The sequence below is a fragment of the Pygoscelis adeliae genome, unplaced genomic scaffold (assembly GCF_000699105.1).
Source record: "Pygoscelis adeliae isolate BGI_AS28 unplaced genomic scaffold, ASM69910v1 Scaffold38, whole genome shotgun sequence".
Lineage (NCBI taxonomy): Eukaryota > Metazoa > Chordata > Aves > Sphenisciformes > Spheniscidae > Pygoscelis > Pygoscelis adeliae.
In genome coordinates, this window is record NW_008825614.1 from 19,840,612 (window position 1) to 19,854,021 (window position 13,410).

Here is a 13,410-nt window from a genome sequence, read left to right on the forward strand (position 1 = left end):
CTTTTCCGCCAGGCAGCTTTCCAGCCACTCTTCCCCAAGCCTGTAGTGTTGCATGGGGTTGTTGTGGCCAAAGTGCAGGACCCAGCACTTGGCCTTGTTGAATCTCATACAGTTGGCCTGGGCCCATCGATCCAGCCTGTCCAGGTCCCTCTGCAGAGCCTTCCTACCCTCGAGCAGATCAACACTGCTGCCCAACTTGGTGTCGTCTGCAAACTGACTGAGGGTGCACTCGATCCCCTCATCCAGATCATTAATAAAGATATTGAACATTTCTAATATTCCTCTGTCCTATTAAATATAGTGGGCCTGATTCTCACGAGCAATAGGTTCCTGTCCCTTTCTGACAGCCCAAGGAGCCCTGAAAGTGAGCAAAACTGGCAGGAGAAAGTTACACTCCTTTTTCATTGTCCTTCTATACTTTCGGAGCAAGGCCTGAGTCCATTATAAATGAGAATAAAGGTAGCTTTGCTTCTTAAAAGGGAACAGATGTATTCCTTGCACAGGAGCACTCAGATGTCTTTAGCACAGCTTTAGCTTTTGCATTGGTTTAGCTACAGCAAGCTGGGCAGATAAACAGTGTCTACAAAGACAACCACTTGAAGACTATGTTTATCATTCTAGCTTAGTTAGCATCTGCTGGCAGCCAAGGTATCCTAAAACATTTCTAAGTCCCCCAAGAAAGGAGCTGTATCCTTGTTCTATTATTTTATTTCTGTGCTAGTAGCAATACTTTGAAATATGAAGGTCACTGACTCTCCAAAAATTCACACTTCAGTGTGCCTATTCACGTTATGTTGGTTCAAGTGTATATCCACAACCTTATAATTGAGGGTCACTCTTGAGACAAAATTAGACCCTCTTGACTATTTCTTATACGACTCTCTAGATTCTCATTTAATTTACATGGAGTAAAGTGAGTTTATGCTCAGGCTTTGAGGTTAATGGTGTATTCCCCGGAGTAAGTTCAGTCCAGTCACTATCAGTGTCATCACTGTTACAATAACAGACTTCAAGGCTTTGTCTTATTGAGCATCTATCCATATATTCCTAGATTTTCTTGAAGGGGAGCTTGAACTCAGCTAGCAGATTTAAATTGGCATCTAATTTGATGCCATGATGATATGTGTCTCTGCCTATCATCAAGACAGGGAGCTGAGTACCACTAAACTGACTCTTCAGAGACATGCACAAGTTTGGATGTTAATCAGTTAATTCAGTACCTAAAAATTCCTCTCAAATTGATTGAGTTAGCATGTTTCCAAACTTAAATAATTAAATTTTTTTATGCCTTGCTTATTAACCAGCTCTGCTCCATTGTGGCCTGCTATAATTGTCAGTAAGGGAATCAAAACTGGAGGATGAAGGAAACTGTGAAGAAACATGATGATGAGAGCTGTATGCTGTTCTCTGTTAGCGCAGGGGGTTGATGGACCCATAGCTGTTTAAACAGACAGTGTCAATAGAAGGATTGCTCTGGTGCCTGTGTATCATTTACTGGTAGAAAGTACATCTTCACTATTGCTTGCAGTGCAATGCCTAAGACAAAGTGCTGTATCGTAACGGGGAATTAGAGCCAAGCTATGAAAAGCCTTGCTGCCCACAACTAATCTGCAGGATAACAGTATTTTAAAAAATGGATAAACGCTACCTGAGCAGGGTGGGAAATTGCAATATCAGAGAAGACACAGCATACTTTCCCATCAGCAATAGAGGATGTATCTCACCGTATTCAATACAATGGCTGTTGTAATCATATTCAGTACAGCATGTGATTGTTTTATGTGTTTGATTTACTGTTATCTTTAATTAGCGGCAATTCTGTCTTTTTGATCATTAAATGAGTTTGGTTTAAGAATTCTAATTATAAAAGCCTCTTAAATTAACAGAATGAAAAAAAATACATTCATAATGAACTAATTTTTTTAGATTACAATAAGCTATTACAGGGAGCAGAACAAATGTGTGCAGGAAAATGATTAAACTGCACAGAGTTCTTCACGCTGTACCACATTCCCCTGCCTTCCCCATTTTGGATAGACACACTTCTGGGCTCTTTCAAGCCCAGAGCTTTCCTTTCCTACAGCCACAGTCAGTTTATTTCAATGGAGACACTTCCTAAGCCTCAGCAATCCAGTCAGGGAAAGAATACGAGCACATTGACTCAGACTTTAGATCATCATTTTCAAAGGCTAGAGTGACTGGAAGATTTTCCGCCACTTAATATAGCAATGGGTGTACTCTTCCAGAAGAAATGTCACTCTCCTACAGCCTTATCTTGAATCTTCCGTCAAAGGAAATGGGCTTATATATTGCTAAAATATCTCGAGCAGCTTTTGACACTTCAAAGCATCAGTGTGCTCAGCACAAGGTGGACTAGCTAACACTTCCAAAGTGACTGTACACTGAGGATCACACTGCTTTAGAGACAGACAAAATTCTTCCAAAACAGATGTCAAAACTGACACAGCAACCGATTTCTCAGACAGTTCTGCCGTGTACTCTGACTGCCGCCTTTCTTAAACCTGCCATGGGGCAATGATCAGCATACTTGCCATTCAATACATGTATTTGCAGCTCTTTCATGATATATTACAAAACTACCTCTGCGAAGTCAAAAGGACGCATGAATGTAATTTCTTTTTCTGCAAAGCGTTTGCTGTGTTCTTCGAAAGGTTAACCCGCCTTACTAAACTGTACAAACATTATTTCACTTTTATTGACACTCTTTTCAGACCATGAAATGACTTGAGTTTTAATCTATTTTTTTTTATACTGAAAGGAGCAGATTAATTTAATAAGCTCCACACACAGACGTATTTCAAAAACATGTTTTCCAAAGCTCTTTCTTGAAGTTGCAAGGAGGGAAAGGAAAATGATGTGTCACAAAGAAGAGGTTATTCTTGAGATAAATACAGTTATATCTACTGGGCTGATATTAGATTTTTTTTTATTCCTAGGTATGCCTAGAGACTGTGGCACAGCTTTCATGCAGGAAATGCTCCATGGTACTTGGATTGCGAATAGTAGCGTTATATTGTTTGGTTAGCTTCTCTCAGGAAAAAAAAAAATATTCAAGAAAAAAAAAATTCTGGATGATTTCATCTCTGCACAAAATTATTTTCCCAAATGTACTGCATTTGCATGGCCCAGTCCACTTCTCATGGCATGAGAAAGCAGCAGCTGGAGTACCTAACAGTACGGGAGTACATTAGAGGCTGCTCACTGGGGTGGTAGCAAGCGTTGTAGCCTCTACTCTGATGCTGCATAAAAGGAAAGTGTAGGCAGCAATTTGGTCACTTAATTTTACCACATAATTTCCAGAACCAATTTTCCATACTGTGCTTAGGGGGGAGTAAAGGCTCCCAACACACCTGAGCATCTCTGTGGGCCTAACTGCAGAAACTGATAAAACACCGTATGTTTGTGAGCATCATCCACAGCCGAACGAGCCAGATGGCGGAGCGGGGCTGGGGGGCTGGGTGCACAGCAGCCTCCTGCTTTCAGCGGCTGCAGGTCCCACAAGATGGTTCTCCAAAGGCTATGTCCTCTCAGGGGAATGGGACGTCCACCCAATGCAACCTCGCAGTGGCCATTCTTGTGCCAAACCAGAGCAGCGGGCTGGGTCCTCCTCCCACGGGTGACTGTGAACCTGTTGGGCACCGCTCCGGACCAGGATGCTCCTATTAAACACTGCAAACTCTGAAACGATAAAAATATCGCAGAAGTGTGGGGCATCGTGATCCTGCTGAGTGCAACTTGTCTTTACTGATGATTCCACCCTGCATTTTCCTGGTGAGGGGATAACTCAGGCATGACACGCCACAAATGCTGCTTCTAAATTCAGTAATGTATTTGAACATGTGTTTAAGTAACACTGCTTTGCTGTGTGGAAGTGGATTTGACTATGTCTGCAGGTTCTTGGGTTTCATAGTTCATGAAATTGCTTCACATAGCAAAATATTAAGGAACTCATACAGATTATATAGGTGTGTTTTAACCCCAGCCAGCAACTAAGCCCCACACAGCCGCTCGCTCACTCCCCCCGCAGCGGGATGGGGAAAGAATCAGAAGGGTAAAAGTGAGAAAACTCGTGGGTTGAGATAAAGACAGTTTAATAGGTAAAGCAAAAGCCGCGCACGCAAGCAAAGCAAAACAAGGAATTCATTCACTGCTTCCCATGGGCAGGCAGGTGTTCAGCCATCTCCAGGAAAGCAGGGCTCCATCACGTGTAACGGTGACTTGGGAAGACAAACGCCATCACTCTGAACGTCCCCCCCCTTCCTCCTTCTTCCCCCAGCTTTATGTGCTGAGCATGACGTCATATGGTGTGGAATATCCCTTTGTCAGCTGGGGTCAGCTGTCCCGGCTGTGCCCTCTCCTAACTTCTTGTGCACCCCCAGCCTGCTCGCTGGCGGGGTGGTGTGAGAAGCAGAAAAGGCCTTGACTGTGTGTAAGCACTGCTCAGCAGTAACTAAAACACCCCTGTGTTATCAACACTGTTTCCAGCACAAATCCAAAACATAGCCCCACAGTAGCTACTATGAAGAAAATTAACTCTACCCCAGCCAAAACCAGCACAATAGGCTATATAGATTAGGAAAATAATGGCACACAGCATTAGCTAGCTGTTGCCTGGTACTTAAAAGGAACAAAAATCAGCAGTTCAGACTGCTCTACTGTGAGCCTATAGAGAATCCAACTTGAAAAAATGTGTTGGAAAGTCTCTTGAACATCAGGCTGGTCAGACCGACCAGAATAATAACTTCAATCTATATTAAAAAAACTTCTAAGTACAACTAAGGAGACAAGGATTTTGTTCTTCACAGAACAGTCCTGTCAATGCTGAATCCTGCGAGCCCCTTTGTTTTTCCCTCCCACCCTTTGGGCTGAGCATTTGGGCATTACTAATCCTAAAATTGACAGCAGCAAACGATCTTTATGATAAGAGGAAAGACTGTCCCAGGGTAGCTGCCTATCAAAGGATTCTGCTATGGAGTCTGTGCCAAAGGGATCAGCACTGGTGAGGCTACAGCTGGAGCGCTGTGTCCAGTTCCGGGCTCCCCACTACAAGAGAGACATGGACATACTGAGGAGAGTCCAGCAAAGGGCCAGGAAGATGATGAAGGGACTGGAGCATTTCTCCTGTGAAGAAAGACTGAGAGAGCTGGGACTGTTCAGCCTAGAGGAGGCTCAGGGGGGACCGTATCAATGTATATAAAAACCTGAGGTGCAAAGAGGATGGCACCAAGCTCTTTTCAGTGGTGCCCAGTGCCAGGACCAGAGGCAATGGGCACAAACTGAAACACAGGAGGTTCCCTCTGAACAGCAGGAAACACATTTTCACTGTGAGGGTGACCGAGCACTGGCACAGGTTGTCCAGGGAGGTTGTGGAGTCTCCAACCTTGGAGATATTCAGAAGCTATCTGGACATGGTGCTGGGCAGATGGCTCTAGGTGGCCCTGCTTGAGCAGGGAGTTTGGACCAGAAGACCTCCAGAGGTCATACCCAAAGTTTCTAGGTTGCTCTTGTTTTTTGGTCCTGTGCAAATATTTACATGCTGCTTAAATTTTATATTAAAATGCAGCCAGTGACTACCGAGGTACCAGTTGTAAGAACCATACCCCAGATCAGCATTCAGCTTGGGTCTACAAACAGGGAAATTTGTGTCTTTCAGTCAGCACAGCTTTAATTGACTCATATTGCAAAAAAAAAAGAAAAAAAAAGGAAAAAAAAAAAAAAGCAAGAACCCATTTTTTTACATCTAGCTACTCTGTTGATTTGTGCTGCTTCATTAACATCCATAGCTTCAAGTGTCATGACAGAAGATCAAGTAAAATATATATTTCATAATGATATATGTTACCTGAAGTAAGCTTCCTTGCTAATGTCTAGTCAAGCCAGTACACACCATCCGCAAGACCTGTCTTGTCAGACAGTAGGAAACACCACACATCCTAGGACGGAAATAGAGCCCTATGTATAGTGCATGCATTGAAATGGACGCTGTGTTTAATATGAGGAAAATTATTTTCTAACTACTTCTTTGTTGACTTGTTACATTTTTAGGACCAGCCTCTTTTAAAAAGAATTGCTATAACTAAAACTATCTTATAAATTTCATATGAGGTATTTCTGGAACTGTAAACAAAGCTAAAACTTTCCCACTCTGCCATAAAAGGCAAGTTTTTAAACTTCTTTTTTTTTTTAACATAATAACTGAAAGTTTCTTCTGCAACCTTTGATGGGCATTTTGTATACTGTTTCTTTCTGCAACTAATCAAGAATTCTCTTTAATATGCTGCGCGTATTTTCTGATATCATATTGGCACCCTGCGTTTTCCCTATTTGAAACCTCTCATACTCCCAAGCACAGACATTACACCAGACATCAGACCACACAGTCATCTTTTCTTCTTTCATTAGTTTAAACCTGTTGAGGATGGCTAAGGGCTCCTTTTTTTCCCAAGAGTATCTTCTTAGCACTTTATGAAAGCCAGACCCATGTGTGAAATTCCAAAACGCCAACACACGTGGACATCTTGGGCTCTCTCACCAAACTTTAATGCTCCATAGAAGTAGCTTCCTAAACACTAGACAAAATTATATTTCTTTCCAAGTGGGACAGCACTGCAAATATACGGAAAAAATATACACAAATATGAGAGCATAATGTACTCAAATGTAGAAGCATAATGACAGTTTTAACTCTTCAGCTGATGAGTGTTGATAACATTTGGTTACAAGCACATATCTCAGGAGATGCGTATCAGACAGTTGCGGTAATTCCTGTTATCTTTCCAATTAGGTTAAGAGTATTTGCAGTAAGCCACTGTAGGTGGAAGAATCATGAGATGGAGAAGAGGTGAAGAGCTAGCAGCTCTGAGGCCATAGCAAGCAAAAAGGAACAGGGCTGAGGAAGAGGAGGTAACATATAATCTGATTTACAGGAGTCCTTTTAAATTCTAGATAACTGAGTATTTCAAAATATTACTTATATTGGACTCTGTGATACGAATCAAGGTAGACCTGTATGATACTAAAACTGAAAACCTTTTTATATTCTGTTGTTCAGTAGCAAAAAGTAATGGAATTGTACTAAGATACCAAATATATTTAATGTAGAGATTCATTTTTTTTTTGTAATGAGTAGGGCATTTTGTTAAACATGAATTTTGAAACTATTCTTTTTAAAAATTAAGGGAGAAATAAACATTTATAATCTCTGTAAAAAATACCTTTTGTGGTAGACCATCTCACTTTTCTACAAAGTCAAAAATGGCAGCATTGTACAAGCTCTGCATATCATATTAGTTCTACTTTTACAGAATCTGCAAATTTTCTTCTAAGGCTTCTTTCATTGGTTTCTGACACTGAAAGATTAAGCAAAGACTTTCTTAAGTAGCAAATAAAACAATTTAGCTATTTAATGGACTGTCACTTGGAAGGAAAATTATCTAAATACAGGCAGCAATTGGGTTTCGCTGTAACCATTCCGCTTTCAGCTCTTCCCATTACCCTAACCTTTTGCACCGCAGTTAAAATACATTAACAAGAATGTGAACATGGCTAAAGTGATAATTTAACCTGGCAAGATTCGGGGCCACATAAAGTAAATTTTATTAAAAAGTCCTGCTAGACAGAAGTAATTTGGTCCCATCCTCGCCTGTTGTATTCAACTGGGTCTGAACAGCAGCCAATCAATTTGCATAGGAGCTTTAATTACCAATAAAGAAGAAAAAAAATGGCACAAACTGCAGTCAGGAATTTGACTTCCTTGCCTGTAAAGGGAATGGCCATTTGTTTTCTACTTAAAATACATGGTAGTAATATGAGAAATATTCCTCTTTTATTGCTGCAAGCAGTGCATGAGAACTGGTGAAGGAAATTTCTGTTTACCTTTTCTCTTCAGAAATCAAATGAGATGTGTGAAATTTAGCAAGAGAATGTTAAAGCTTCATTGTAAATTCAGTATATTTTTAGAGATGTGCTATCTGCTTTAAATACTTTCTAATTTGGATCTGAGCAAACAAAATCTGCTAGCTGAGATAAATACCTATGTAGGATGGAGAAGATTTTGGCTGGGATATATGCAATCATCCATATTAAAAACCTTTAATAAAGCGCTGAAAATCTTTGTGGTGCTTTATCAACGCATAATGAAATATAATCTTTAGGACCCAAATTTTCACTTAGGTTTCACAGATCGGAATACAAATATTCTTCCCTTGGAAAGTTGTGAATTTGGACACGGATCCTCCCCACTGTGACCGCCTTCCCCCGCAAAATGCAGTGTGGTACAGAAGTCCCCAGCGAGGGCTGAGGCAGGCTGCTCAGCGCAGCGTTCAGACAGAGCCAGCACGGGCATCTCTGCACTTGCAGCAAACACTACCCCCCAAAGCCTAGGAAGTGGTGCAGGTGCCTTGATGTGAACGCCCGGAGCCATCGGAGCCATCGTATTGCCCATAGGGCGTCCTCCTCAGCTGCCTCTCCAGCAGAGTACAGGATCCCTGCAGGTCCCACGTCATGTCTGCCTGCCCTGTGCAGATGTTTTAGGTACCATCGGGCACCTGGAAAGGCACTGCCCCCGTGCGCTTAGGCAGCTGAATCTCACCCCAAGCCCCTGCTGCATTCATAGGAGTGAGTATCTAAATGTCTTCAAATATCTAGGGCGTAAAGTCTTGTGGTGGCACCAAAATCATTAAGCAACACCATACTGCGAATGGTAAGGGTTTTCTGACAGCTGTTTTTAAATCCATTGTAAACAAAGTCTCACCAAATCTGCATATTCTTAAGCTGGTTTAGTTAAACTCTAAAGGTCCCTTCTTGGCTTTACTGTAGCCATTTTAGCTCATGTTAAAGGCTGTATATTTGGCTACAGAAAAACTTTTTAAAAAGATTCATTAGAGCACATTAAACACTACGGTCTAACAGTGCTGCCTTTCTCTTGGGCTAGGCAAGTGCTAAGCATTTTTGGCAGTCCTATCACACCGCTGCAGCAGAATGGCTTCTCTCAGGCTTCCAGACTTGCACTACAGGTAGGGGAGAGAAAAATAGCCATCAATATGTGGTCCCACCCGTTCAGCCAACCTAATCTGCTGTGGGAAGGGGTGAGCGATGACCCTCCTTTTCCCTTCTCCTCCTGAGAGAGCCTGCCCTCCGCAGGCAGCACCCTGCTTTCTAAATCACAGCCCCGGTGGGGTGGGGATCACCAGGTCCTGGTCTCTGATCTCAGCCCTCCAAAAGCAGAACTTGCCTGCTCTCAGCTGCGCACCGTAGCTGAGAAAAGTGGAGTCAGCTTCCTTAAGACCTCCCCTTCTGGTTCAATGAATCTTGCCCTTCTGTGAGTCACCTCATGTGCCTCCCTCAGGCACCCAGCCTCTAAAGAGGTCAGAGTCCAGGCTTCGCTCCTGTACCAATCCTTTCTCCGGGCTGGCTGGAAGCAGCTCTTTGCTCAGTGAATGGCTTTAAATCATCTCCCTCAGACCCTGGATTTCATTGTGGTCAGCATGTGTCTAGAATGAAGAATTGCAGCATCCCAGTTATAAGCACCCAAGGCTTTTATTAGCTATGGTCCTAAGAGCCTAATTCCATGGTTTAATCATTAGATAGGTCTTCCTGCTAGAGATCAAACTTCAAAGTCAGTCTTCGGTCAAGTTAACATTGTTTGTGTAAAAAACGTTCCCCCATACCAAACCACGCACTGTCAAAAGGTTAGTGATCACCCACCACACCACTTGCCTTTTCCACCTCTGGAGTCAATTGGCTTCAGATAAAATCACAGTCGAGAAATGTTTTTGCATTAGTTAAGAAAAAACCTCACCTACTGGAAGTTACAAGTCATCAGTAGGATGTAACAAATAACTGAATGAAACTTGTCTCAGTTGTGAATGAAACTCATCTCATTCATTGCAGAAAGCTCTGTGGCAGCAACACAGAGACTATGAGTCTTGTAAAAAGTGCTTTTTCCTTAACTGATTTTACATAATTATAATAGCCTTCTCCTATATTTTTGGGAGGAATACCAGAGCTTGATGGTGGTGACATTTAATGCAAACCCTTTCTTCTATGGGAGTTTGAGGCACGTAGAGGTTCTATGTTTTGGGTACAAAAGCCACATAGAAGCCGAGCATTTCTCTCTTTCTCTGAAATGTCCAAGTTAAGGATAAAGGAATGCTACTGTGGGACAATACAAACAGGAAAGCTTCAGCCACCTGATATACAACGACGAGATTTTCAAGAGATATTTAAGTGACCAAGGAGTGTTGGAAAAACTCTGTCCTTACAGAGTTCAGTCGTGGGCTCTTGGCAGCCAATATTCCTCACAATAGGAGGGAGATTTGCCAAGGAATTTTGGATCAGGTCTCTACACTTATTCTAGGCTTTGAAATGTGTTTTGTAACCCTTGGAGGAAAAAATAGGGAGAAATTAAAACCATGAGTCAGAACCGTCCCTAGAAGGTGTAAATTAAAGGGTTAGAAGACATCTCACTTTTAAATATTATTCAAATTCAATAGAGAAAAGCAGCCCCTTGATGTTGCACTGACTTTCTGATTTAGAGCTCAGTAATTAAAAGCAGCTATTTTTAAAATTGATGTTTGTTAATCCAAGATGCTTTTACTTTGCATTTCATTCCAGGCAGCACTTTTATAAGTTTGCTTATAAAAAGCACCCCAAAAGAACCAGTTTTAAACCAAAAATCCTGTGAATATTTATCTACTGGATTTAAGACATGGTGAATTTAAGAAGCTTAGGAAAATGCCAGCAAAAGTCCACCAACTTTCTAGCATGGCAACTGATGCAATATAAATTGGAAATTAATTTCTTTCAGAAGAGAGGGCTTGCATTAGAAATTGTACATTGGGGCTCCAGAGGGAGAGGGAAAAAAGTTGTGATTCTGCCTTGTTGGATCTCTCCATAGCTGATCATCCCAGGGGAGGGAACTGGGTGCTCTGCATTGACTGAAGGAGGAAAATCCCTGGGCCCTAAATTTTTACTTGATTAGATAAATGTAAATTGGTCATTAAGGTTAGATTTGAAACTTGATGGTGCTTCTTTATCACCCAAAGAAAGCAGTGACAGCTAGGTATTTCAGGTCAGCTGTGGGGAAAAGGAGCCTGAATAGCATTAGGATAGCTTAGCTGCTACTAGCTGCCCACTAGCTGGGCAGAAAAGATCCTGGAGTTAAAAGTTAAAGTTGGGTATGTGAGATTTTGGGTGTTCGATTATGGGATTTTAAAAGAAGACTTGATCCCTGTCTGCTGATAATGTTTTTAACTTATTTGTTTCATCTTAATTTCATTTTTTTCTGGTTTACTCCACTTATCTGTATTCCACTTTCCACTTCTATTCTTCTTCCTGTAGAACTGAGCCCTAATATTTTTAAACCTTCCTCTACTAAAAAAAAAGCTTGAAAATGAGAGTATGTCATTACTTCTAGTAATATTCAAGTCACCAGGTACCTAGTTAATGGGTTTTGCTCAAATGTTCATGGTTACACCTACCTCTAGATCTGGAGTCTGAAGAAAATTTCCACCTCCTCTGAATACACCAACAAAGGGGTGTTGGAGATCTGTTTTCACTGAGTGTGGAGCACAGTCGTTTCTAGCCAAAGCTCTTAGGACAATAACAAGTTCTCTTCCATGGAAAGGGTGTAGGAGACAGACATGGCCCTAGACTTTTCTTGGTAGCGTAGCTGTATTTGCAGTTTTTTATTCCTGAGTTTGTTATAGACTGTTTAGAAGCTCTGGAGTGTGAGACATCAAGGACTGCATTGCCCTCCCTGCGTGAACCTAGAGACTGTGCCTACGATGGCATAGGACAGCCCGCAGGAGCAGGTCCCTCACCTCCACTTAATTTGCGAATGCAGAATCCAAACTTGCACGTCTTGTAAATTCAGAGTTTCCCAGGGAGAAACCACCGTGACCAGAGGATGCCGGGCTCAAACTTAAGTGACATTGCTCTGCAAGTACATTTGCCAAATGAAACATGAACGTAGGAGCATCATTACATTTGGTCTGAGAACTTCAGTAGGCAAGCAGGACTTAATCCAGATAAATTATTATAGTTTGATTATTTCCATTCCTGTGAGTTTGTATTTTGTCAATCTTTGACAAATATCTTAGCTCATTTGTCAATAAAAACGAGAGAAGTGTAAGTTCGGAAGCATGTCAACGCCTTCTGTTTTTTCATCAACTGTGATAAGGTTAACCTTGAATATTTTTGAATTTATTTGGTAAAGAAGAAAAATGACATCTGTTTTGTAACCTCACATCTTCCTACACTTTCTGACAGCATGCAGCATTTTCACTGAACTGTAAGATTTGCTCGTGAAAGCTGAGCTAATCAGAGGTGGCTATCCAAAGTTCAGTCAATAAATAGCTTGGCTTTCTAGCTTGTGACAATATAAAGAAAGATCAATAAGAACTATGAAGATTATTTCTCCGTTTCCTTCTGCTTCATGTTAAGCTAGCCATGAAGGACAGGCTGCTTCCTTTCCATCGGTTTTTGTCTTTAGCTATTATGCTGCACCTGTTCAGTGGAAAGAGAGAAGTGTATGTGAATACTAGCCTCTAAATATTTGCATTTAAGTAATACATTCCTAAACAATACCTGTTTATAGCTTTCACATATTTACTATCAAATCAGAAGCTTTAATTAAAAAATGATGTAACTTCAGGCCTTAGGATGTCCATGGATTTTTTCTTACTGTTCTTACAGAACTGGATTTGTTATGTAGACTAAATCCCTGTCCTGTTTTTTGTAATGAAAAAATTCCTATCAATACAAAGAGCAAGGTTTTGTTCAGAAAACAAGTGCATAGTTTCGAGTGTAATGACATAGAGCACAGCCTCAGTAATGACAGCCCACGTGGAGCTTGTGAAACATGCATTATGTCAGATTACTTTCTGGAGAAGGGTTTAGTAAATGGCTATACCAAAATAGTGACGAAGTGTCCAGTTTGAATTGAATATCAATGTGAAGATTAAGCATTGACCAATGTGAACCAAAGGATATTTCTGAGATAAAATGGAAGAAGCAAAAGCCAGTAAAAAGAAACACAGTTACATACTTAATATAAGCTGTATAGAGAAAAAGCAAGGAGAAGGATCTAAGAGGACCAAGTCAGTTTTAAGTGTTTACATAAAGGACAATTATCAGCAAAACCAGAGGCAATTGATGTTGGGGTTTTTTTTTAAGCATTGATTTGTTTAAGTGAGTGTATACTTTAGATCTGTATTTTATCTGCAATTAGGGTTATTTGTGCCAGACAGTTAATGCAATTTTAAACAGAGGACTAAGATACAGACCAGAATCTGGAAGAAAATACTTAATATTCATAAAGAGTTAAAGATATTTTAATTGTCAGGATGGCTGAAATTCCAGGAAAGAATCTAGGGAAATAAGCCAAAA